The following is a 23,681-nucleotide window of genomic DNA, read 5'->3' on the forward strand; positions in this document are numbered from 1 at the left end:
AGCTGGTGATAAGAATGTACTCATTATCTTGCCTATGTAATTGTAACTCCTCTGTACAGTATTTTCACACACACACAAAAAATAGATCCTACAGATACTAAAAAAAAGGAAAAGAAAAGAAAGAAAGAAAGAAAAATGAGCTGGGCTGCCTCTGAATGCCAATCCTTAGATCTCAGCCTCCTCAGGAGCTCAGAATAGGAGAGCATAAGCTATTAACATCTGGCCACACATTTCTTCTTGGCTAAGACAGTGTACCTCTCTCCCAGCCTAGCTCCCATCTACAGCTAACCTTCCTCCCTCTACCCCTACTTCTCCAGGCTTCAAGGGAAACTTACCCTCCCCTGAGGACATAGAAATAGGATGCTTGACAGGTTTGAGCTTTATGTTCTCCACACAGTCAAGGGCTGCTGGGAGCTGATGTGGAGATCAGAGATCTAGGCCAGGGCAAGTAGACAGCTGTTAGAACAGAAGACAGTATGAAGAGACATCCTTGCAGCTGGATGCCAGTGGCTCATGCCTATAATCCTAGCTACTCAAGGCTGACACATGAGGATCAATCAAATTCAAAGCTAGCCTGGGCATACTCTTATCTATAATGAATCACCAAAAAGGTGGGAAGCAGAGCTACTGGAGTAAAAGTGGTAGAGCACCAACCTGTGCAAACAAGCTAAAGGATACCACCTAGGCTCTGAGTTCAAGCCCTGGTAAACACACACACACATACACACAGACACACAGACACACACACAGACACACAGACACACAGACACACACACAGACACACACACACACACACACACACACACACACTAACATCCTTAGCAGGTGCCAGTGGCTCATGCCAGCAATCCTAGCTACTCAAGAGGCTGAGCTCTTAAGATGGCAGCTTGAAGCCAGCCCAGGCAGGAAAGTTCGTGAGACTCTTACCTCCACTAAACTACTGAAAAAGATGAAATGTGAGCTGTGGTTCAAGTGGTAGAGTGTTAGATTTGCGCAAAGGAAGCTCGGTGCCTAGGCCCTGAGTTCCAGCTCTAAGAGTTGTTTTTTACAAGACATCTTTTAACCCCCCCCCCCAGGCCGTAAATCCAGATTTTGATCATACTAGATCTCACTTCCACTCCTGCCACTTCCACAGTGGCACCACAAGTGGCCTGTTTCTGGCCAGCTCTGGGTTAAGAAGTGATGTGCAAAATGAGGGCATACCCAGATCAAGGCTAATGCCCCAGAACATTGAGGTATTGGCCATACCAGTCTCTCCTCCGCCAATTCCCTGGCCCTGGAATCTAATTTCTGTGCCTTTTATTCTGGGCATCCATAATTCTCTAAAAGGATTGGAGAGGCCCAGCTGGGGCTGGAAGATTGACTTGCCTGCGATAAAGTACGTGAACATATCCTAGACACTAACAGATACTTCCAAGCCACCTTGGCCTCACCTCCAATGTAGCCCGGAATCCTCCTTGCTTGGGTGGCCGTCAGTCCACTATCAAGCTGGAGTTGGCCAGAGCCACTGGCAACCCCCTTCCCCCACTCCACTGCCAGCCTGTTGAGAGGGACATGCAGCCAGAGGTCTAGCTGAGGAAAAGGGCAGGACATCCCATGTCTGAGTTCCCCACCCAGAGACAGGCAAGACTTTATTGCAGCTGGACCGGCTGACACAGAATCCCCTGGAGACGGCCAAAGATTTGGACAGCTGGACTTGGGCCCCAAAGAAAAGCTTGAACTCAGGTCTCTGTTAATTTAGGACTCATTGTAGACCCTGATAGGAGGCTAAAGGCAAAGTCTGGGTGCAGGAGGGGCACCATCCAAGGCCAGAAAGACAGGCACCCAGGTAGGGGACAGAGAAAGATGAGGGAAATACACACACACACACACACACACACACACACACACACACACACACACACACACACACACACACACATATACACACACAAAAATATGGTACTGGTGTCTCACACCTGTCATCCTAGTTACTCAGGAGCCAGTCGGCACAGAAATGTCTGTGAGGCTCTTATCTCCAATGAACCACCAAATAGCCAGAAATGGAGCTGCAGCCCAAATGTTAGAGCAGTATCTTGAGCACAGAAGCATAGGAACTTCACCTAGACCCTGAGTTCTAGGCCCAGGTCTTCTACATCCAAACACACAGACACAGACACACACAGACAAAAGACACACGAACACAAAGACACACACACTGGTAGCCCAAAGCCTTAGCAGTCCCTGAGCACCCTGAGTATTCCACCCCAGAGATGATGGCACTACCATCATCAGACCAACTGTAGACAAAACTCAGAGCCTCTCACATGTCTAGAATGGTTCACAACACACTCTTATGCAGAAAATTCAGCTATCTTTTGTTTGGTTGTAGGTTATGGGGTTTGAATTTTGGGCCTGCCAGCAGGGCCTCAGCTCTTCAGATGAACGTGTGAGCTCTACTTCTGGAGCCACAGCACCACATCCAATTTTCTGGTGTTTCATTGGTGATGAAGTCTCACAGACTTTCCTGCCCAAGCTGACTTTGAACCATGATCCTCAGATCTTAGCCTCCTGAGTAGCTAGGATGAGTGTTGTGAGCCACTGGCAGTGCCCGGGTACACCCAACTTCTTTTTTTTTTCTTCCGCACTTTTCTTTCTTTCTTTTTTTATTGTGAAAATACTGTACAGAGGGGTTACAATTACATGGGCAAAATAAGGAGTACATTTCTTATCAAGCATTGTAGCCTCCTCTGCAGCCACCTTCTTATACCAAGGGAAAACCCAACTCATCAAGACACAAACAAAATGTAACCCTACACTTCAGACTTGGTCACCAGCATCCAAAACCATTCTTCCATGGATGGAGAGCATATAATTGACACTACCATCCCACCCCTGCTCCCATTCACCCACTCCCTGCCTGCCACAAACGACTACCTCTGGAGTTCTTGGTAAGGCACCACCCACCCTGCTGTGGCTTCACACTGGGGTAAACCTGGTGAGTTATTAGAAATGTCTGTACTGTGAGGCTAGCATCTGGTCTCACAACCACAACTACTGTACTATTTCACCATCTCTTGCAAGCAAAAAAAGCGTGTCTTTCTTTCTTTCTTGTTTTTTGTTTTTGTTTTTGTTTGGTTGAGGGTCTTGAACTCAGAGCTCGGGTACTGTCCCTGATGTCTAATTTTCCTCAAGGTCAGTGCTCTACCACTTGAGCCACAGTGCCACTTCCGGTTGGAGATTGGAGATGAGGATCTGGAGGGACTTTCCTGCCTGGGCTGGGAAATGAAATCCTCTGGATCTCAGCCTCCTAACCGGTCAGGTTGACAGGTGTGGCATGACAGGCGTGAGTCACCGGCTCATGGCTTATGGTGTCTAGTCCTTCAGAATTTCCACCTAGTCCTCCTATAGACACTACCACCTAGACACCCCTCTACCTCCTTCAGGGACAGCAAAGGGAGGCTAGAATCTGGGTGGGGCTATGGCAATTAAAGGGCTCCCTCAACCTCACTAACCCCTCTAAGTTCCCATCTGCTTCCTCCAGATTGTCTGGTCTTCCAGGACAGATCAGACCCACAAGGAGTTCTGGGGCCTGCCCTATGTCCCCCTGCCCCACCCAACCGATACCTGAGGACTTCTGGGTCAGCTGCTCCATGTCCCAGTGGAAGACGTTGGGAGGTTGCTGATAACCGGGCCCAGGGGTGCCCAGGGCAGAAGGACTCTCCAGCTCCCCTCTGTCAGAGGAGACACAAAGCACGGATGGATCTACTAAGAGCTTCAGGGCCTAGCCATCCACTTGTCACAAAGGTCTCTGGGAGAACTATTTTATGGTGACAGACGTGGGGCCGGACCTCATGGCCCGGGACTGTCCCTGACTTTCTGTGTCTGCAGGGGAGTGCTCTTTCACCTGAGCCACGGTGCAACTTCCAGCTTTTTCTGTGTATGCAGGACCTCGGAATGGAACCCAAGCTTTCCTGTGTGCTAGGCCAGCCCTCAGCCTCTAAAACTAAATCCCAACCCTGGATAGCTGTTCTTCTGTGACCCCTCAGGCCTGTCTTGGGGCAGTCTCACACATCTATACCAAGTCTCTCACCAGCAGCCCTGGCTGGAATGAACACGCTCTGCTATGTTGCCCATCATCTGTAGCACCTTTGTTCTCTGTGCTTCCTTCAGATCCTCCTAATTAAGCAAGACCCCCTTTTCAAGTGTTGTCTCCAAGAAGCCCTTTCTGATCACCTTGGAAAAGCTTTAGCCTCTCAGCTGTGCAGGCTGCCAGCCTTTTCAGGCTCTGCCTTCCAGCCAGTGTGGGTTGAGAATGCACGAAGGGGAAGCCCTGGATTCCACCACCAGATTTCTGAAGGCCCTGATACACCACCCAGGGCAGGTGTTGTATCACACTCTGTGAGAGGGGCCTCAAGGCCTGAACAATCTGTGGGCAACAAGACAGGGCCATTTGTTTGTGTGGGCTTGAACTGAGGATCTGGGAGCTGTCTCTCTGAGTTTTATTGCTCAAGGCTGGTGCTCTACCACTTGAGCCACAGCTCCATTTCTAGCTTTTTGGTGGTTTCATGGAGTGTAGAGTCTCACGGGCTTTCCAGGTTATGGCTGGCTTCAAACTGTGATCCTCAGTTTTCAGCCTCTCGAGTACCAAGGATGACAGGCATGAGCCTGAATCCCAGGTGACAGACACCAAAGGCTTTTTGGTTTTTGTTTGCTCCTGTTTATCTCCTGTCAACTAACAAGCCCAAGTTAAAATAATCAGTTCCAGGGGATCAAATTCCTCTCCTAGGTCAGTTAATCCAAGGAGATAAAGTGGCTTTGGAAAAGGCTAGTCTGAGTTGGCTTAGGGGTGTTTGTGTGTTTGTGCGTGTGTATGTGTGTGAGTGTTGGGCATACCTACCCTCATCTCTGTGGTACCTCATCCTCCCAGCAGGGAGTGCATCCAGGATTCTGACCCCAAGGGAGGTGGATGAGGGAGGGTACCTAAGGTCACATCCAGGGAGATGATCTGAATTCTGTCCTGCAACCTAAGCCTGGACAGATAAAGGAGAGAAGGAGAGGGTTGGGGGACCATCAAAGGGAGCTCCTTACCTTTGTCTACATGTACCAGTGAGAAAACTGAATATATCTTTCTTGGTAGTCAGATAAAAGATGTACACTATTCATTTATTTCATGATTGTGTTGGTCCTAGGGCTTGGATTCAGGGCATGGGTGTTATCCCTGAGCTTTTTTGTTCAAAGCTGAGCTCTACCAGTTGAGCCACAGCACCACATCTGGCTTTTTTGTGTGTGGTTTTGAGGAGGGAGGTGGTTTATGGGAGATAAGAATCTCATGGACTTTCCTTCCCGGGCTGCTCTGATTCACGACCATCAGACCTCAGCCTCCCAAAGAGCCAGGATGATGGGTGGGAGCCATGAGCTCCTGACTGCCACCATCCATTTATAATCCCTTAGGCCCTGGGCCGGGCCACTCACACTACATCTCCTTGTTGGGAGTAGGAAGCAGACATGAGTGGGTTTGATACTTCACAAACCTACCTATCTTTGAGCATTGTTCTGGGTCAGTCTGATGGAGGCTTCGTCCTAGTCCACAGCAATGACTTGGCTTTCTCATAAGAACAAATGTCCCCTGGGATATTTCAGGTCTGGGGTCTTTCCTCTGAACCCCGCCCCCCTAACCAAAATAACACTCCCCAGCAAAGGGTAGTATACAGGAGTGTTTTTATTGTCTTATATCCAGGGTCTTGTCAGATAGGTGGGGGTATAGGTCAGAAGCCCGGGATTGTGATGGGCAGGGGGACAAGGGGACAGCTTCTCATCCACTTTCATTCAAGAGTGTAGCAGAGAGATGTGGGGCAAGACTCATGGGATGGACAATGAATAACCGTCACGGTCTAGCCAGAGCACAGAGGGGCTTACCTCAGGAAGCTGGTTCAACAGGCTGAGGAAAACAGCTCCTGACCCACAGCCCACCTCCAGAATGAGAGGGCTACCTTGGGTTCCAGGCACATGGGGATGCTGGGCCACCTCCTCCAGCACTCATTCAACCAATTCCTGAGAGTGAGAAAGAGAGAGGGAGAGAGGGACAGAGAGAGAGAGAAAGAGAGAGAGGACCAGAATTACACTTAAACCAGGTGCGGGTGGCTCAGACCTATAATCCTAACTACACAGGAGGCTGAGATGTGAAGATCGTGGTTCATAGCTGGCTCAGGAGGAATGTCTGTGAGACTTATACTCAAAGAACCAACAGAAAACGGGAGGTGATGCTGTTGCTCATGTGGTAGAGCCCTAACCTTGATTTGAGGAGCTCAGGGACAGCATCCAGGACCAGAATTCAAGCCCCACAAATGACAAGTGGACTTCCCACCCCAAGAAGTGCACTGAATAACACCCACAGTTCTAGGTAGCATGGCATAGAAATCAGGCCGACCTTCCTGACAGATGGGGGTCATGAGTAGGTCACCTGGCTTTTCCATCACTCATTTTCCCCAGCTGGAAAAATGAATAGAGTGAAGGATCCCTTCCTCATGGGACAGGGCAATGATGAAAGACAGCCAAGCTTAGTTTCATAATCCCACGCCTGTTTCATGATTAATAACAGACCCCATCTGAGCCCTTTCTGGTAACTTCCTGTTATATGCTCACAGAATTGTTGAGAACCATATCTGACATCTGCTCCCTCTGTGCCTGGCCCTGCTCCAGAGATCCCTCTGTATTAGTCCCTTATTTCCTCACAACTGTCCCATGAGGAGACTGAGGTCCGGTGGTAGACATCCAACCCAGAGCTTCACCTGTGGTCAAGAATCAGCTGCCATGAACTAAAAGTGTGGAACAATCCATCTAAAACTATGACTGAGTGGGGCACTAAATGTCTACCAACCCCCGCTCACACACACATACACACAAATACCCCACCACCGTCCTTTGCAGGCAATGATGTTTTACTTTCTTTCATTTTGTTGGTTGTGGGGCTTGAACTCAGGGCCTGGGTGCTATCCCTGAGCTCTTCAGCTCAAGTCCAACACTCTACTACTTGAGCCTCAGCACCATGTCCAGTTTTCTGGTGCTTTATTGGAGAGAAGAGTCTGAGGGTCTTTCCTGCCCAAGCTGGCTTTGAAACTTGATCCTAAGATCTCAGCTCCTCAGTACTTAGGATGAGATGACAGCCATGAGCCACTGGCACCCGGCCAAAGATGCTTTTCTTTTTTTGGGGGGGGTCTGGTAGTGGGGCCTTAACTTTGGGCCTCGACACTGTCCCTCAGCTCTTCAGCTCAAGGCTAGTGCTCTACCACTTGAGGTATAGCGCCACTTCTGGCTTTTTTTTCTTATGTGGTGCTGGGGAATCAAACCCAGGGCCTCATGCATGGAAGGCAAGCGCTTTACCACTGAGCCATCTTCCCAGCCCCCCAAAGATGCTTTTCTATGCCTGTCACCCTATCCCCTCAGGAGACAGATCTAAAGACTGCAGTTGGATGCCACCCTTGGCAGCAAAATCATTGAGAACTCTTATCTCCAATTAAACACCCAAAAACCTTGCAAGTGGAGCTGTGACTCAAATGGTAGAGTGCTAGCTTTGAGCATAAAACAACAGATGGGCCAAGGCCCTAGTTTTAAGCTTTTTCTAGCATAAACCCACCCAAGAAAGGGAAGCAGGTGAGCACACCGGAGCTCAAAGCTCACACATAATACTCAAAACTTACAGAATAGACCCATTCTGCTCTGATTCTCTGGATTCTATGTCCTAGATCATGGCAGTCTTAGATGGGACTGACCATGCACCAAGTCAGGACATTCAAGTACAATCTCATACTGAGGATCCCGTGACCTCATCAAGGACTGAAGATCTCTCACTGTCCTGCCTTGACACCGAGCAGTCAGGTGAGATCTAGTTATGCAACCAAAGGATATGGGAATGAATGAATTTCTCAGCCAAGGGATGCAGACTGGAGGGCTCTAGGTCCCTCTCTTTCGGGAAGGAGAAAAGGGCTGATCCATCTCAGGAATGTTCCTGGGTTGTGAGTATCCTCAAAGAAACAACCCTGCTCAGGCCCAGTGCCTCTGGTTTTTCCACCAGCCTCGACCTTCAGTCCGCCCTCTCTAGATCGCATATCTGCCATCTAGACTAAAGCCTTAGAAAGCAAGGAGACCCACCTCTACCTCTGACAATGGTAGTCACGGGACCCTAGAATCCCATAGAGGAAGTCTCAGAGCAACACTGGTCTGACTCCTGCCCTCATTCCCTGGCTTTCCTGTGCCAGTGCCCTGGTTACCTGTCTCTGGTTGAGGAATGAACACTGAGGGTGTCATCTTCTGATTGAGCCAGCAAAAGTCCCAGTCCCCAAGGAAGTACTGCACAGGCATCCTGCAGTGGACAACAGTGAGGTCATCAACAGTGAACCCAGAATGCCAGGACTTTTAATAGCCATGTGGCTGGGTTGAAGGCTCTATCACTGATGGTCTAGGTTTTCAGGTGAGGTCATGGTTTCAATGGCCTGACACACTTGATCTGGGATCGTCCTCCCTCTTCATCTTCCTGCTTATCCCTTGCTACCCCACTCTGGACACTCCCTTACCCTATACCTCCCTAGCCCTTGGATATTTTCTTCTTATCTGACCAGAAAATAAACTTGGTGAGCCAGGGGAGATTGAAACTCTGTGACCCACCTTGAGCACTAGTGTCTACCCGAGGCTCTTTCCCTCTGCAGTCGGCGACCCCACAGATCCTGGATGTCATGAAGTTGCTGAGGGGACAGTGGCTTGGTCCTTCATACTGGCTTTAGGCTCTGAAACTGTCCCACAGAGATTGTGCATGGTTGGCTCTCTTGATCCAGGGACTCCAAACCAAGGCCTGCATGATCCCTTCTTCCTTCCTTTCCTCCTTTTCTCCCTCCATTCTTTCCTCCTCTCTTTCTCTTTCCTCTCTATGTGTCACTCTTAGGCCTTGAACTCAGATCCTGGGTGCTGTCTCTGAGCCTTTTTACTCAACGCCAACAGTCTATGGCTTGAGCCACTCATCCACTTATGGCATTTTCTTTTTGGTAGTTAGTTGGAGATAAGAGTCTTACAGGCTTTCCTGTATGGACCTCAATCCTCCCTCTCAGCCTCCTAAGTAGCTAGGATGACAGTAGTGTAGCAATGATATCCAGCTCAAACCAACATTTCTTCATGTGCTGTGGAACCAGCACTGGTACCTTTAATTGTGTATAACCCCGACCCTCACCCCCGGACCTGGCACCCACTGTAACGGTTTGTTGGATAAATAAATGAGCATCTGTCTATGACAATATTACAGAAAAGTCCCACCCAATTCAGGTAAGCATCCTAGGTGAGGGCAAAGCCTGATGTAGCTCTCCAACAGTTCTCCCTCCTCCCTCTTCCCACCCTCCTGGTGCCACTGCACTTAAATGTTTTGGTTCCAAAGACATGAGCCATGTTGTCCTCACTGAATTCCAGGGCCTCTGGGATGTCTATCTTCTCAAAGATCTCTGTCCAGCCACTGACCAGCTATGTGGCATTCAATTCCCCACTCAGGTGTGAACAAGGTTGCTGTTAGGTAAGCACCAGGCTCAAGGGGCCTCCTATCCACTCCCTGGGGCCAGACAGGATGGTCCACCATATCCGGCTCCCAAGTTTCATGTTGCAGAGAAAGAATCCCTGAGGGATCCCGGGTCTCTGAATCTCCCAGAGTCCAGTACAGGTCCTGGGATTTGTCTCTGCTCAGAGCTGGCAGGCTGTGGATGGCAAGGTCACAATCTCTGATCCCCAAGACATCCTTGACTGTGGTGGTCACCCTAGAGAGAGCTGGAGGAGAATCAGCAGCTTCTGGAGAAAGGCAGTCAAAGCACAACGTTCATAACAAGAGACCATCTGGCTTGGGAACTCTGCCTGTGCCATTTTGAATGTCTAATTTAATGTCTAAAATGGTCCATCTAATTTGACCCAGAATTCCAGGCATTAGTAGAAATAGCCAGCATCAAGGAAAAAAAAAAAAAACCCTGGGAAATCTGGCATTTCACTTGTCCCAATCAAACTTAATGGGTTCCAAAATCAGTAGTCCCCTTTTCCTTCCAGAAAGCCTACAGTAGGTTACAGAAAATGGCATTCAGAGAGCCCTAGCTAACTGCCATGTCCTGATCCCAAGCAGGCTCTAGCAGGGGGAACACACTTGCCTACCATTGCCCAGCTAGAAACATCCCAGGAGGGACACAGATTGGAGTCTGCAGGACTCGAGGGAGGACTGCCAACCAGTGCACTGCCCTGGGAGTGAATCCATGCCACCATTGGGGGTCTGGAGCCTCCTGTTCAGATGTCGACGGACACTGTCAATGCCCTGGGTAAGATTCCTATCTCATCCTCGTTCATGGTGAACCATCTGCCATGTCACACCGTTCATCACTTCCCAGACCGACCTAGATTCACAGCCCCTGCCCTACTCCCCCTATCTCATTCCCTAATTATGTTTGGCAGACACATTCCCAACTTTGAATTAGCTCCAACTATACACATGAGAGCAGACTGTCTGGAAGAGTGAGGCTGTGGTCACATTAGCCTCATCAGCCTTCTGGCTGAAGACAGAAGGGCAGGTGTCCACTCTGGTCTGCAGTTCACACAGGCCTCCTAGGAGAGACCCATATAGGCCCATCAGTTACTGTGGGCTGGAGGAAAGGGGAAGAAAGTGGTGGAAAGGAACATCTACTGAAACCTTCTCTAAAGGAGCCATGAAACGAAAGAGAAAACAAGAATTGTGGCTGAGCTCATACTGGGCATTAATGAAAAAAGGACAACAAATACACACATACACACAAATAAAATACTTTTGCTCGGGGTGGGAAGGTAGTTCAGTGTTAGAGCGTTTGCTTTGCATGCATGAGGCCCTGGGTTCGATTCCTCAGCACCACATAAGATAAAAGAAAAAAGCCGGAAGTGGTGCTGTGGCTCAAGTGGTAGAGTGCTAGCCTTGAGCTGAAGAGCTGAGTGAGCTGAAGAGCTAAGGGACAGCGCACAGGCCAGAGTTCAGACCCCACAACCCGACCCCACCCCAAAATGCATTTGTTCTTTTTAGACATGGTGACTGTACAATGAGAAATTGATCTCTCTCTCTCTTTCTCTTTCTCTTTCTCTGTCTCTGTCTCTGTCTCTGTCTCTGTCTCTGTCTCTGTCTCTGTCTCTGTCTCTGTCTCTCTCTCTCTCTCTCTCATACACACCTAAACACACAGACTCAGAGCAGTGCCTCTCCTGAATTTGTTGGTTTCTCATCTGGGCAATGTACCAGCTCAAGCACGGGGGTTCTCTTGTCAGAACCAGGGGCAACGACCCAAGGGGAACAATGCTCTAATAATGCAGAACCACCCTGCCTCCCCCTTTCTCCAGGGACAGACCCTTCCCCTTGGGAACAACTAGCCTTGACTCCCCATTCACCAAAACTCTAGGCCAGGACGCTGGGTGAAGGAGTCCCCAGACATGTGGCTCCTCAGAGCCTGGACAGAAAACAAAGCAGGGGGTCATGGTGCCTCCAGAGAGGTGTCTGACCTGGGGTGGAGGGGGATTGTTGGGGACTTTGATGGGGTCCTAAATGCTATATACATGGATGGACTCCCTGCTTCCAGCCTACATACTTCTGGGCGACTTGGCAGATTCTTGGGGAGTACAAAGAGACCAGATGGACTGGAAGCACTAGCAGAAGCTGAGAGACCTGGGAAATGTGATCACCCAGTCAGAACTGTTGACAGCTGGGGTTGGGGGTACAGGCCAGTTGTATGTGTGTCAGAGGTGGTGTGGGGAGGTAGCAGGGGGTGGATCGCGGGGTGCTGGCCTGCAGGGCGTCCACTTACGTGTGCTGCTGGAAGAAGCTGTAGGCTGTGATCAGGTGCTCGCCCAGAGTCTGAGGATCTGGGGCCGCGACCAAATAAGGGCCACAAGCAAGCCAGGGGTGCACCATCTCCGCCAAGTGACTGCAAGAAGCTCTGCGGATCAGAGCTGGCAGCACCATGTTTGAAAAGCAGCCTTACTGGGAGGAGGCGGTGCTCTGCTGGCACTTGGGGGGGCTGCATGCAGCCTCTGCTCCTTCTCCTCAGATGCCACAGCCTCAGCAGCCATAGATGCCTCGCCGCCACATGCTCTGCACTTCCGACCAGGACCCAGGCTATGATCAGAGCAGCCGCCAGCCACTGAAGCCGTTTCCACTGTTGCCTGTGCTCATGCTCTCTCTTCTCTCAGCTCTCTCTTGGCCCCACACTCCTCTCCTGGGCAACCCCGCCCTGAGGCACATGCGCCCCTGCCCCCTTGACCCCTGGCCATTGTTGCCACCAAAGTGTGCCCCTGGACCCCGACCCCTGCTCCCCTGGACCCTGCCCCCCACCCCTGGCCACAATCGCAGCCCCTGACTAGGTCCTAAGGCTTCCAGATCATGGCAATTGCAGCCTTACCTCAGCTCAGCACTACCCCTCACCCCCAGTACCGGCCCAGGAGATTGAATCTCCCCTCAGCCCCACCACTGGAGGAGACTCTCCTCCATCCCCCTCCACTCCACACACCAAGCAGGTGCATCGTGAAGCTCCTGTGTGTATGTGTGTGTGTGTGTGTGTGTGAGTGCTGGGGATATGGGTTAGGAACTGAAGTGATACATTATACTCAGAACTAAATTGAAGGAGGAATCCAAAATTAGTTACCAATGTTTTAAAAATGCAAGCTAAAGGAAACAATTTATGAAAAAATCAGCATTTACATTAAATACAGAATCAGTATGACTGATATTCCTTTTATCCCAGTTGCAATACGGCTTGCATGATCACTTTTCTGGTTCTATGTTTAGTTAGGTCTTGATCTTTAGCTGAAGTTCTGTTCTTTCATATATTCATTTGTCAGATCAAAGAGGAAATTAATTCCATGCCGGAGTCAGCATCCATAATAACGATATAGTTGTATCCTGCTACTTTGCCAAAGTTTCAAATCAGCTTGCGTAACTTGAGTCTTTTTTGGATCTAACTAAATAGGTATGCAATTTTGTCAGTACTAGAAAGATTTTGATCACCACTTATTAAAATAGTATTTTCTAGAAACTACTTCTATCTTTTCATGAAATTTTCAATGTCATTTATATCATGGGTTGATGTTTTCCTTTAGATAACCTACATTCAGTCTTCTACAATTTGGAGTAGTTTAAAATTATGTACACTCAAGTACCCTGCTCAGATTCTATTATTTGCATATTTTGTTCTTGTTAAATCAGTAGGGTTTAGGTCTCAATATGGATACCATTGGTCTTATTCATTGCATTTCTGAATTTTTTAAGTATGTCATGATTTTTGTTATTTTATTCTTTTAATATGTGCAGCTCTCACTTCACATACAGTCACATTTGTTTTAAACAATTTGATCCATTCACGTGATTTGCTATATTACATTCATCTAGATGAATTTAATTACAAATTAACACAACCATATTTCTGAGACACAGTTATCTTTATGGATCTACTCAAGGGTAACATGTATTTCAGGTTTTTGTGCTTAAAAACAAACAGGCACAACAAGTTTTTGTTCCTGGGGGAGTTCTACTTTGTTGGTTGTTTTTCCACCTGTGGTGACTTCAACATATGTGTGCATTTTATTTCAGTTGTTTTGTGTCTATATTTTGTTTCATTTAACAGAAAATACATAAATAATCAGTGATTTAGAACTTTTCCAAATAGATTTCTAAGAGAGATAATTGAAGTTTTGTGATATCTGGACCGGGTAGGTCTTCTTAATGGAGGGGGTAGCAGAATAACAGACACATTCTTTGACATGATTTGAATTCTTCCTCCTCTTGCCTCACTATTTCCAATAATATTACTTCAAAGCCTTTAGTGGAAAGAAAATAAATTTGTCTGTATGGACTCATAAATTTTGCTTTAATTAGGACACACAACACATTTATATTTGATTTTAACTCTAAAATCTTCTTTCCTTCTTTTAAAATCACAGATGTGAATTTATAATGCTAAAATACCATCTAATAATTTATATGAAATGATCCAAACTATTTTCACTTCACACTATATGTAATATAGAGTGTAATAATAGTGAGTAATGGAGTATGTAATAATTTACTTTGGGGAAAGCTAATTACAGTGGATTTTGTGAGATACTGAGTAATAGTAAAAATTATGTTTGATTCTATTAAAAAGTTCACGGTAACATCTAAAAATAACTCATAGTTATAAACTAATACTAAAAAGTAAGATTGTTTATTGGAAAAAGCCAGAAGTTTCAATAAGCTTGCTTTTTACAAATTGACTTGGATCTGGGCTTTGGTGGCTCATGCCTGTAATCCTAGCTACTCAGGAGTCTCAGATTGAGGATAGTGGTTCAAAGCCAGCCTGGGCAGAAAAGTCTGTGAGACTCTTATCTCCAATAACCCACTTGAAATGTAGAAACGGCACTGTGGCTCAAGTGGTACAGTGGTATCAATGAGCTGAAGAGCTGAGAGACATTGCCCAGGCCCAGAATTTAAGCTGCACGACCAACAACAACAACAAAAAATTGACATGGATTTTTACTTTAAATTTCATGATTTTTTTTATTGTGAAAATACGTACAGAGGGGTTACAATTACATGAGCAAGGAAATGATTACATTTCTTATCAAGCATTGTTGCCCCTCCTTTGTTTCCCCTTACCATCTCTTCCCAACTCCCCACCCCCAAACCAACCCATGCGCCAAAGTTGTAAAGTTTGTTTTCCAACATAACGTGTTGAACATCTGATTGTTGCAATGGGTCCACCTGTATCCCTATTTAAAGAATTTGTTTTTCCCTTCTCCTCCACAAATTATACCAACATCAAACACAGTGAAAACAAGGGTTATACCATGGGGGAGGGACATACAAAGAAATCATCTTAGAAATATGCTAGAAACAATAGCAAGAGAAAAAAAACCCATTTGAGTTCTTATCTTTCGCCTAATACCAACTTATCTGACCATTCCTGCTTGATTCAAAAATATACTAGTTATTGTAGATAAGGGAAACCATGGGACCTATATTTATTTGGGCCTTATATAATATATATTAATATATTATATTAATTATTATATTAATTGATTTGCATATATTGAATCAGCTTTGCATCCCTGAAATGAATCCTGTTTGATCGTGGTGTATGATTTTTTGGATGAATTCTTGAAGTCGATTGGCCAAAATTTTGTTGAGAAGTTTTGCATCAATGTTCATCAAAGAAATGAGTCTCTAGTTCTCTTTCTTTGATGAGTCCCTGCCTGGTTTTAGGATGAGGGTTAGGATGTCTTCATAGAATGAGTTCCATGTGCACTTTCTCTTTCAATTTCATTAAAGAGTTGGAGGGTATTGGTGTGAGCTCTGCTTTGAAGGCCTTGTAGAATTCCACTGTAATCCATTGGTCCTTAGATGGGAGTTCTCTTATTGCTGCTTCTATCTCCATGCATGATATGGGCCTGTTAATTCAATTTAACTCATCTTGGTTTAGTTTTGGCATGTCAATATTTGCTAGGAAAAGGTCCATTTCTACCAGGTTCTCAAACTTATTAGCATAAAGATTTGAGAAGTATTCCCTTATAATGTTCTGGATTTTTGGTTGTTTCTGTGGTGATGTTTCCATTCTCATCTCTGAGTTTGTTTATTTCTGTGTGTGCTCTTCTTTTTCTGATAAGATTTGCTAAACGTTTGTCAATTTTTGTTAATTTTTTTGAAGAACCAACTCTTTGTTTTGATGATTCTTTCTATTTTTTTTTTTTGGATTCTAATTCGTTTAATTCTGATTTAATTTTAATTACTTCTTTCAATCTACTGGATTGGGGTTTATTTTGTTGCTCTTTTTCAATGAGGTTCAGATATCTCATTAATTGTTGGTTTCAGATCTCTCTAATTTGTTGATGTAGGAACTCAGAGGTATAAAATTGCCTCTGAGTACTGCATTTCCTGTGTCCCAGAGGTGCTGGTAATTTATGTGTTCATTTTTGTGGACTATCATGAGCATTTGCATTTCCTTTCTAATCTCTTCCATGACCCACTGGTGATTCAACTGTGTGTTGTTCAGCCTCCATGTGTTACAGGACTTTCTTTGGTGGCTTTCAGTGTTGAGTTCTAATTTAATTCCCTTGGATCCTGTTTCTTGGCCTTTATTGTGCTCTTGTTGGTTTTCTATGTGTAGGACATGTTTAAGTATCTTTTGTCACTCTGGTTTGTTGGTTCTAAAAGCTTGTATCTGAATAGGCCTATCTTTTTGCATGTTTGGGAAATTCTCTGCTACGATTCTGTGAAATAAATTTCCTAAACCGTTAACTTCTGTCTCTAGGTGCTCCTCTACACCCATTACCCTCAGATTAGGCCTTCTGATGGTGCTTTCCAAATGTTGAATAGATCTATCATATTTCTTGGATTTGTCTTGCATAGTTATACATTCTTTCTCTATAATATCTAAGCTGTCTTCAATTCCCGAGATCCGATCTTCTACATGTTCTAACCAACTGTCAAGACTTTCTACTTTGTTTTTTATTTCTTTTCCTTCTAATTGTTTGGCTTTGCTGGCTTCAAATTCTTTGTTGCAGCTTTGTTTTAGGTCTTGTATGAACTTTACTTCCTTAATTTGGTGGTCAGTGTTTCTTCTCAAATCACTTAGTTGATTCGTTATGGTTTCCTTGGACTCCCATTACTTTTCTTGGGCTCCATTGAGCATTCCCTTTGTGGTCTCCCTTAATTCATTCAGCTGTCTGCTCATGGATTCCATGAATGCCTTTATTGATCTTGCTCTATTCTCATCCTTCTCTCGCAAATCCTGTATTACTCTTTGAACAGCTTCCTCATAATCATGCAATTCCTGTCTTTCTCTATGACTGATCTCAGCCTTCTCATGCAATTTCTGTATTTCTCTTTGACTGTTTTTAACCTGCTCATGCAATTCCTGTATTAATCTTTGAGTAGCTTCCTCATGCTCACAAGATTCCTGTATTAATCTTTGGTTTGCCACCTCTCGCTCTCTATCTCGCTCACACTGAGTCTTTTGCAACCTTTCAATCTATTCATTCACCATGTATACCAGTAAGGCTTGTAGAGCTTTTTGGGTACTCTCTTCTGGATTATTCATTAATATTCTGTCACCTGATTATCATGAGTGGGAATTCACATACCCAGACTTGCCATTTTTTTGTGTTTTCTGGCTTGTTCTGCCCATTTGGTATGAAAGTAAACCAATTTTGTGCTAGACCACTATTTTAAGGCAAGCATCAACCGGAGTCCTGTAGTTGCACAGTCAAAATGGCTGCAGATACAATCTAGTACATCAGATACAATCTATTCATCATCAAACAACCATGGACTAATAGGGTAATAAAAGCAAAAAGGATTTGACACACCAGAAATTATTAGGTTTAGGGAGAATTGTGGAGAAAAATAGGATTAGAGGGATGTGGAGAGGTAAAAGAAGAGTGAATTTGGGCTGGGAAGGTGGCTCAGTGGTAGAGTGCTTGCCTTGCATGCCTGAGGCCCTGGGTTCGATTCCTCAGCACCACATAAGCAAAAAGAAAAAAGCTGGAAGTGGCGCTGTGGCTCAAGTGGTAGAGTGCTAGCCTTGAGCTGAAGAGCTGAGGGACAGCTCCCAGGCCCAGAGTTCAGGTCCCACGACTGGATCCCTCCCCAAAAAATTTTTTTAAAAAAAGAAATCTGGTGGAAAAAAAGAGTGAATTTAACCAAGTCCTAATCTCTGAGAGGGAAATGCATTGTACAGAATGATTGGAGAGAGATTTTTTAAAAATAAAGAAAAAATGGATAAACAAAAATTTAAATCTAAGAAGTGAAACACTTAAAAATTATGTAACTTTAAAGAAATGATATGGAGAGAAGAAAAGGATAGGTTGAGAGGAGAGGAGGGATAGAAAGGAAACATGAAAAAATAAAAAATAAAAGAAAATTAAAATTAGTTAATTGAAAATTTTACTGGTATAAAGAGATAATACTGCCATTAAAGAAATGAAGCCTAAGATTTTTTGAATAGAGTAATAAATTTCAGGATTAAGTATGTACACAATGGGGGATAAGGTCTAATAATTGACCACTGGTATGTATCTGGGGATGAGCAGAACAGCAATTATGTCAAACAAAAAGAAAGAGAGAGAGAAAGAAATGAAAACAATAAAAAAAAGGACCAAAAGGTCAAAAGAGATTAAACCCACACACACACATCAAAAATAAAAATTATGAGAAAAAATTAACATCAAACACTTTTAAAAATTGAAAAAAAGGTTAAAAAGAAGAGTTCTTTTATTTGGGTTTTTTTTTGGGGGGGGATGATAAGACCCTGTATCTCTCCTGTGTCTATAACCTATCTCTTGGTGGAGTCTCTGGTGTGCTTGTGGTGTTTAGTTTTCATTTTGCTTGACTTGTTTCTTAAGTCAGTTTTTTTTTTGTGCAGGCAGAAAAATGCTCTGCTTTACCCAGGATTTTGTGATCCTCTTCCCAGGCTATTCAGTGGGAGGGAGATATGCTTTGAATATCACCAAAGAGGGAGATGGCAGTTTCCTCCAGTGTGTAAATGCCGTGATGAGGTAGGGTTGGGGCCTTTCAGAAAATGGTAGCTTTTCCCTGAGGGGCAACTCCTGAAACACTCATGGAACCCATTCTCAGGGTTTTTGTTTTGTTTTGTTTTTTTTACTTAGTTTCAATTGTTTCTCTAGGCTGTTGTAGGGAGGGGCAGCCTCTGGCTCTGTTTACCATGTGAAGGACATCACTCCACAGAGGCTCCACTGGCTTGGTGGGGTGACATTCCCCTGTGTGGAGCTGAGCCTGACAGGTCATGTCTACTTCCTGTGACCTACTAAATGACTCTTTTTTTTTCTTCCAAGGCCTGAATTGGAGCTAGCTGCTCAGCCCTGGGGAGGTCAGTAACATAGATGGAGATCTCTGGTAGTGGGGGAGGGGCGGCCTTCCCTCCTCTGATCCCTGAGAAGGAGTAAGGATGTCAGGATTCTACTCATGTAAGAGTGTTGGTTCCTGGGTCATCTCTGGTCTGTGATCTGCAGGATGAAGATATCTGCTCCTTGTCAGTTCTTGCTGGTGTTGAGTAGAATCTGCTCACCAGCCACATCTGGGGCCTTTGTCATGGACTCTCTCTGTAGGTATGGTGGCTATAGCCACTGGCGCTGTACCTACTGCCACCTCAGCTGTGGCTACTGGCAAGTGCTCAGATCTGTCATCTTGCCTGGATTTTCCATCTTTGGCCAAACTCTCTGTACTGTGATGGCACACTTGGTGTGACTGGAACATTTAAACTACTTTCTATGTAAGAGCTTGTTTACCCTCCAGCTTCTCCTCCTCCATCTTCCCCCAAAACCTCACGATTTTTTTGTGTGTTTTTTTAGTGAAAAATGTTTTTGGTGTTTATAGTTTGGTTTGGCATAAAATGAGCCTACTATTGTCTTAATTTAATAAAAAAAAAACTTTCTGATTCTATGACAGCATAAATTTTGTGGGTAATGGTTAAGACTAGGTTGACTTTCTGAAAAAAAAATCACCACCCATAAAAGAGGAACAAAAAGAAAATAACATATGACAGGAAACATTAATCTTAATGGACTAATAGTCTGTCAGTTTGATTTAACTTTTAATCAAAAATTAACGTAATACTTGATAACGTTTTATTAACATATTTAAATTTCTTCATTCTTGTCATTTAAGATTCACTTTATAAAGAAATTCAACAGGTGACAGTGTTTTTTCATGACTTTTCCAAAGAAATGATCATTTCATCATTATAGTGTATAGCACAATATACCCAGAAAGCATTTAAGGAAAAATGTTTTCCCATTCTTTGGTTTGCTTCAGTCTGTATTTAAAGCTGCATACCACATTTTACACACTCTATTGTCTGTCTTCTCATTTGAAACATTTCAATAAGTTTTCTTTCCCTAGTTTGTCAGCCAGCAAATCTTTATAAAACAACATGCTTTCATTCATTGTGCTTTCCAAAATATATCTTACAAATGCCAAAACGAAGCACAATCGGAAACATCTGTGGATTTTTCCACCTAGAGTACAAAGTAATCACTTTCCAAACTCCTTAGAACCAGCTGTTCACTGGCATTAATTGTGCTGTCACTTCCATGCTTTAAAACAACAGCATTTGACAATGGCGTACATTTTAATTGGTTTACCACATTTGGTTTGTTTTCAGCAAGGACTGTCTTCACGGAAGATGGTAATGGATGAGGTTTGTAATTATGTATTTTGAAAGGGCTCTAAGTTGTGGATATAGAATATCCATTTCAGTGACTAAATATTTAAATTAAATCCTATAATGGATACTCCTTCAATTTTCTGATTAAAGTGTTCTACAATCTAGATATTTTTTAAGGAAATATTGTAATTGTTTCCTTGGTGACAACGTAATTGGAAGACTTAAAATTTTCTTATTTTTTTATAGTGAAAACGCTGTACAGAGGGGTTACAATTACATGGACAAGATAATGAGTACATTTCTTTTTTTTTCTTTTTCTTTCTTTTTTTTTTTGGGGGGGGGGTTCTGGTCTTGGGGCCTGGGCGCTGTCCCTCAGCTCTTCAGCTCAAGGCTAGTGCTCTACCACTTGAGCCACAGCACCACTTCTGGCTTTTTTCTTTTTGCTTATGTGGTGCTGACGAATCGAACCCAGGGCCTTGAGCATGCAAGGCAAGCGCTCTACCACTGAGCCACCTTCCTAGCCCATGAGTGCATTTCTTATCAAGCATTGTAGCCTCCTCCTTGGTTCCCCCTTCCCATCCCTTCCCTTCCCATCCTTCCACCCCCTCCGCCTCCACGCAATCCTCCTCCCCGCCCCCACCAAAGTTGTAAAGTTCGTTTTTCCATATAACGACGTGTACATCTCATTGTTCCAAAGGATCCAACTGTACCCCTATTTAAACGATTTGTTTTTTTCCTTCCCTTCCACAAATTATACCAACCTCAAATACAGTGAAAGCAGGGTTATACCATGGGGGAGGGACATACAAAGCAACAAAGAAATAATCTTATAAATGTGTAGAAACAATCACCTGAAAGAAAAAAAAATTGAATACATATATTAGGGTTCACTTCCCTAAAATCAACTTATCTGACCTTTTCTGCTTGACTCAGACATATACTAGTTATTGCAAATAAGGGAAACCATGAGACCTAAGTTTCTTTGGTACCGGCTTACTTCACTTAATATGAATTTTTTTCTATGGAAGACTTAAAATTTTCATATACTATTGCCGTCTTAAATGAAGTGAATGTACCTGGGTTTGCATACAGAACTTTTGGGACAGCATTAATGTTTGAATCTTTGATGGGATTTGATTGGGAATTGTGGCAGGCTTTCATGGTATGAGAAGAAAAAGGATCTGATTGGAATTTATAGCAATATCTAGTTGCTTCCACCCCTGGACAAGTCATTATCATTGGTGAAGATGTTGCCATTTGAATTTACAATGCCCCAGAAAGACCTATGTGTTAAAGAAAAATGACTTTCCATTTCCTCCCAGACTGTGAAGAATACCTGAATAGTTCTTCTGGAGATTAAGTTCTTCAGAATAAAACCTATGAGAACATGCACTCTCATCTTCTTTCTTCTTTTCTCTTTTAATCATTCTAGGTCAAAAACATTTCTTTTTGTCATACTCCTCACCTTGACATTGTCTTGTCACAGGCCACCAAAACAATAAAACCGACTGAACATACACTGAAACCTTCAAACTTATAAATCTGAGTTAGCCTTTCTGTTTAATAAATGGACAATATCATTTACTATGGTAGGTTATAAAGCTAACACAGAAATCTAGTCTTTCTAACAATGTAGAGTATATAAAAAATGCTTCATTATAAAATATCTAACTCCAAGTTATATTTTGTGTTTTTGTTTCTGTAGATCTTAGGGCTTAAACTCATGGCCTGACTGGTCGTTTTGTGTTCAAGGCCAGTGCTCTACATAAAATCTGAACTGGAACTCCTTTTCTCCTGATGGTTAATTGGAAATAAGAATCTAATGAGCTTTCCTATTCTGGCTGGCCTATTCATGTTGTATACTTTATATAATTCCAATTCTCAGCATTATATACATGTTCCAACTACAATATAAAAAACTTAAAATATACTAAGGATATTTGTAAAGTATAAAATGAGGGAAGAATTTTCATCCTTTAGAAATCTATGCAAAATCTATGCTAAACTATTGATATTTTACTGGACCTTTCCTGCAACCAGTTTGATATAGTTTAATACTTGTCACACAAACTTTCTCTGTATTCTACTGCATATATACTTTTTCACGTATGTTTGTATATGTATACATATATATATATATATATATATATATATATATGTTCCAATGTGCATCATCGGACTTGAAACTGCTTTGTTTTGCTGTTCAGCAATGAACCTTGTCGGCTCATTCTGTGACAATATCTGTTCTCATTTTCATCATTCCTTTATTTACCAAATCATCAGCCTTCTAAAATCAGCTTCATTTCTTGGGTAAGGTTACCAATCAGTCCAACTAATATCCACCCAGAGGCTTTTAATAAAGCAAGTTTTAAGGAAGAATATAACATGAAGTGACAACTACAGAAATTCCACAGAGACCTGACATCTTTCACATTTCTGTCTTCCTTCTCTTCTCATACTTCAGAAAGTATTGACTAACACTATAAATATACTGCAATTATAAGTTAAGGATCAGTGTTTTCTTTCCAACCTGAAGCCTTCTTTTCCATGATTCTTGACATAAACTTTTTGGAAGATTTTTTGGATTGTGATGGGATTCCACCCAAAACAAAGCCATGTATATCAAGAAAGTCAATGTTTTCAACTCAGAGTACTAAACAAAAGAGGGAGAAAATTAAGGTTAGCTATATATGTTAAGCACAAATATAGGCAATATCAAGATATCTTAAAATTGTATACTTTTACTGGATAAAGTGGCTCAAACCTGTAATATTATCTACTTAGAAAACAGAGATTAGAGAATTTCAGTTCCAGGCAAGCCCAGACCAAAAAAAAAAAAAAGAACAAGTTTCAGAAACTCTAACCATTTGATGGGTGCTATGTGTTTCGCTTGTGTTAGGAGGACCACAGTCCAAGCAGAACCAGGCATAGTGATACTTACCTCAAAAGAAGCAATCAAGTTACAATCTGCAGGTATGGCAGTAGTAGAGATACCAACGTTGTAAAGTTCCTTTCATTGTTGCAATGGGTCTACTTGTATCCCTATTTAAACATTTTCCCCTTCCCCTCCACAAAGTATGCCAACATCAAAAATGTGTGCTTATGTAAGAAATGCATGATTCTAAAATTTCATGACAATTCTTTTGAATTTACATTTTTGTGGAATTGACTAAGAAAATAAATTACACCTTCTATATAAAAAATGTTCTGTGCTTAATCCGGCAGCCTATACACTAACATCGGAATGATACAGAGAAGATTAGCATGGCCCCTGCTCAAGGATGACTCGAAAATTAGTGAAGCAATCCATATTTTTACAACAACAAATGCTGGAGGGGATGGGGCCACCAGGGAACCCTACTGCATTCTTGGTGGGAGTGTAAAAGTCTTCAACCACTTTGGAAAGCAGTATGGAGTTTCCTCAAATGACTCCACATAAAACTCCCCTATGACCCAGCAATCCCACTTTTGTTCATTTACCCAAAGGATCACAAATAAGACCATACTAAAACTACCAGCACA

At 43.6% G+C, this 23,681-nt stretch overlaps 1 non-coding gene across 1 annotated transcript; it reads left to right on the forward strand.

Moving 5' to 3' along the window:
* Window positions 1-23,368: 23,368 nt before the first annotated feature.
* Window positions 23,369-23,475, forward strand: LOC138806917 (U6 spliceosomal RNA). The gene has a single exon (XR_011366005.1). It is a non-coding gene; the product is annotated as a U6 spliceosomal RNA (small nuclear RNA).
* Window positions 23,476-23,681: the final 206 nt, after the last annotated feature.

This window comes from Dipodomys merriami, unplaced genomic scaffold (assembly GCF_024711535.1).
Source record: "Dipodomys merriami isolate MVZ:Mamm:240054 unplaced genomic scaffold, mDipMer1.0.p SCAF_100, whole genome shotgun sequence".
Taxonomy (NCBI): domain Eukaryota; kingdom Metazoa; phylum Chordata; class Mammalia; order Rodentia; family Heteromyidae; genus Dipodomys; species Dipodomys merriami.